The sequence below is a fragment of the Triticum dicoccoides genome, chromosome 6B, assembly GCF_002162155.2.
Source record: "Triticum dicoccoides isolate Atlit2015 ecotype Zavitan chromosome 6B, WEW_v2.0, whole genome shotgun sequence".
Lineage (NCBI taxonomy): Eukaryota > Viridiplantae > Streptophyta > Magnoliopsida > Poales > Poaceae > Triticum > Triticum dicoccoides.
In genome coordinates this window covers 667,170,772-667,174,769 of record NC_041391.1, presented here as the reverse complement: position 1 = coordinate 667,174,769, position 3,998 = coordinate 667,170,772, and the positions used below count along the sequence as shown (strand labels likewise).

The following is a 3,998-nucleotide window of genomic DNA, read 5'->3' as shown; positions in this document are numbered from 1 at the left end:
TCCATTGAATGTGGGGAAATTGATCTTAGGGCCCTTGGAGATGCTCTTCATAAATTGAACTGCTCTGTCAGTCTGGTGCTGTGTTGTAGTGATGCTCATGAATTGTGTTTGTTGATCTGCAGATCTGTCGGTCAAGCTGTTCTAAGGTTGTGTTTGCTGCTCCGATGGTTGGACTAGCGTTTCCCCCTGAGGGTTGATTACTTTGGGGCCTAGATCTGGTTGTGGTTGTGGAATTGGATTCGGTTGGGGAACCAGTGAGGCAGAAGCCTGAGCAACATGGGAAGGAGGGTTGGGAGTCCTGGAGCGCATCTCGCGCAGGATGGCGAAAATATCCTGTTGCACCTTGGAATTGTTCCCGACCAGGAGCTCAATCTTCCCCAACTGCTTTTCCAAAGATTCCATTGTTTGCAGACGTGTATTCACTTGATCGATCTGATCTTGCATCTTGTCCCGTTTCAAGCCCAGCGATGTGAGCTCGATCGATCTGCAACGCCTCGAATTCTTCTGAGATCTCGTCCATGTACTTGGTCCAGGTGGGCATGGTGTTACGCACGGTTCAGGAATTTTACAACGGAACAAGTCTGAAACCCTCGCCGGTGACCTCACCCTACCGCTGTCGAAACCCACTGCCGCAGCCGTCGCCGCCGCATTCGGCAACAGGCTGTGGAATTTTACCAAGCTGAAATCCAACCACAGCTTGTTCCGATCGATCCGCCTCCGAGAATCAACCTGGTTACTGATACCAATTGACAAGACCACAACACTCAATCAACACATCAAATTACTCGAACTAGCCTCGCTTGAATTATCTCAGAATTTAGAGTTACAGATACAGGTTCAGATCGAGGATCTGCCCAATTTCTACCAAGTAGTCTAGGGTTCTAAGGCTAGGCTAGCTATTACACTTGGAGAAGGGGGAAAGATGATCATCAGATTGGTGGGCGGGGCCCTTATAGCTGGGAGCAGGTGGCGATGGCTTGGAACGGAAGGAGTCGTTGGTCACTGTTACTGTCTGGCTGGTGGCGGCAACGGATGACGGTGAACAGGAAACTGGTGAGCCGTCGATGTCCACTTAACTCGTTTGATCCCAGCCGTCCGATTACCAGAGACTGAACTCTATTTCTTCAGTGCAGGTGTCATGTTCTTCAGTTAACAGGAATAGGCTGTCAAGGTCCTGAGTCCTGACACCCACCACTCTCCTCCGCTGCCATCCGCTGTGACAACCCCGACCCCTGCCCCTGCCGTCCGCCGCCGGCCACCACCTCTGCTGCTTGGGTAATTATGCCTGGCTGCATTCCGTGGGAAATAATCTCGCGGGAGACGGAGGCGGGAGAAGATTTGATTTCCTTGCGCAATAGGGGAAGAGAGGAGGCCGATTTCGGATTGTGCAGCGAGGGCAGCCCAAAAGGAGTGATTTTTATTCGGAGTCTGTCTGTTGAGAAGTTGTAATCCGGATCCTCCTCCCTCTCCTCTGAATAATCTCCTCCCTTTTGGAGGAGACCCAGCCGAGTCGGAGTAGGAGGGGCGATCAGTCTGCTTTGTTGCGGCGGTCTAAATAAACAGAGGAGGAGGAGGAGGGGGGACTCGAATAAGGGCAGCTCAGGGATTAGCTGTTGTCACAGATCCAATAAGGTAGATACGTTAAAGATACTTGGTGATCCGATCAGGCATGAACCAAAGCGGTGGCCGCAGACGCAATGTAAGTGCTGCTTCTTTTGTGCCTGATGTTTGTCCTTCCCTTCGATTCGTCCTCATGGCTAGGCTGCTGATTTGTTGTTTTTTTACTGTTAAATGCAATGCAGAAATCAGCTCGCAATGAAGCCGCTGCTGGCAACAAGAATGGTCGTCGCAGGCGCAATGTAAGTGTGCCTGGTGTTTGTCCTTCACCTAAGGTTCATCCTCAAAAGGCTGATTATCTGTTGTTCCAGCTAAATGCAACGCAAAAAGCAACTCGCAACGAAGCCGCTGCTAGCAAGGCAAGCGAAGACAGGCTTAGCAAGCTGCCCAATGACCTTCTGCTCAACATTCTGGAGAGGGTGGACACACTCGATGCCATAAGGACCTGCATTCTCTCCAAGCAACTGCTGAAGCTCCCCACCATGCTCTCACAGTTCTTCCTAAGTATTAGTTCCATCAAATATGACCATGATAAAATGCCCCAAATCAACCGTGCCGTGGCTCATGTAACTGATAGCATCTTGGGCACGAGGAACCCGGAAATCACCATCCGCAATCTCAAAATCAGATTCATTTTGATGGATCGTGACTCTCTCACCATTGGAAGATCTGTCGCCCACGCCATGTCAACCCAGAAGGTTGAAGCAGCTGAGTTTGAGATTATAACGGAGAAGGCTTATAGGAACTGCACTCCTGCCGATCTCCTCCAGAATGCTAAGCTGTTCAATAATTTTGTTGGTGCTTGTCCGGATGCATTTGCTGGCCTCAGGCGCCTGTGGCTGCGTAATATGAGGTTCGGTGAACAGGACATCCCAAACATCCTCAGCACTTGCAAGCTCTTGGAGTCTTTGCGTTTAATCCATTGCGACTCAGGGATCCATTCTGTGCTGCAAGTAGAACATGCTCAACTTATTGAGCTCGAGGTTGACCTTGGGAGATTTGAGAGTGTTGAGTTGATATGTCTGCCCAAACTCCAACGGGTGAGCTATAATAATTGGTGCTCTTCTGAACATCCTGTGTATTTTGGCCTTGTACCACAGCTTTCAAGGCTGAGCCTCACTAAAGTTGGCGTCAGTTCTGATAAGATTCTTGAGTTAAGTCAGCTTCTTGCTGATGTTCATTCCATAAGTGATCTGCATCTGGATTTTCAAAGTGAAAAGGTACTCATTAATCATTTGAATCATATCTGTCCATTCTCAATCTATGATGGTTATATATATGTAGCAATATTAACTTAAGTGGGTCTTATCTTATCTGCCAGTTTGGAATTTGATTTATATGCAACTTGCCCTGAATTTTTAAATTGTTTTTTCGGTTACAGATTTGGGTTGTACCAGAATGCCCAAAAATGCTCAAGCCTGTGCTCAGCAAACTACAGCATGTGAATCTGGACAACCTTCCTGAAGGATGTGATTTAGCTTGGACAAGTTTATTATTGAAGCTGCACCCTCCCTAAAAGAGCTGTGCATTACAGTATGGGATCATTGGTGCATAATGATGACAAACAAAGAGTTCCGGAAGAAATATGGTTACTGCGAAAAGGCAGACGTGAAGTGGAAGCCATATGCTCCTGATTTCAAGCACAAGAATCTGGCTAAGCTCACCATCTACGGCTTCCAACCCAACGACAATTTTAAGCGATACATCAGGTGTGTTGTGGAACATGCGGTTAATATAACAGAGATATCTCTGTACGACAGGAAGCTGTGTGGGCGCTGTGGTGACAAGGTTTATCAATCAAGATATCCACGGACTGTCGAGGAGAGGAAACGAACGGCTGAAGGGTTGGGTTTGACTTCGCCTGCTGTGATTCACTTCCGGTCCTAACTGAAAAATGATTTGCATGATATTCTTATATGTAGTTTGGAAATCACCTCCTATCATCTTTAGTCGGAAGGAGTTCCTGAACTCCATAATTCTGTAGTTACCAAGTCTGTACTCTTGCTTTCCCTTCAATGAAGTTTGTACTGTTACCAAATTGAGGAAATATGTATTAAGTTTGAAAAGTATATCTGTGCCACCTTTTTGGTTGTTATTAAAACCAAATGCTTAGGCATTGGAATAAGTTGATATGTTACTTCATCTTGATGCAGTCTGCTGCATTAAAAATGTGATACTATAGATGCCATCTTCTATGAGGAAAAACATGCATGTTTTGTGAGGTGATTACATTGAGACTCGTTGCGTGACCTTGTGGTACCGCATTTAGTACTGCACACCTTTAGTAGAAATCTCTGGCTTAACTTTCTGGACATGTTATTACTTTCAACGCTTTCTGAACATGCTCCCCAACATAATCTGCGAGGAGTACAAGGTGGTGA

At 46.8% G+C, this 3,998-nt stretch overlaps 1 pseudogene; it reads left to right on the top strand.

Annotated features, from left to right (window-relative positions):
* The first annotated feature begins 1,654 nt into the window (after positions 1–1,654).
* Positions 1,655–3,784, top strand: LOC119321803 (annotated as a pseudogene).
* The last annotated feature ends 214 nt before the right edge of the window (positions 3,785–3,998 follow it).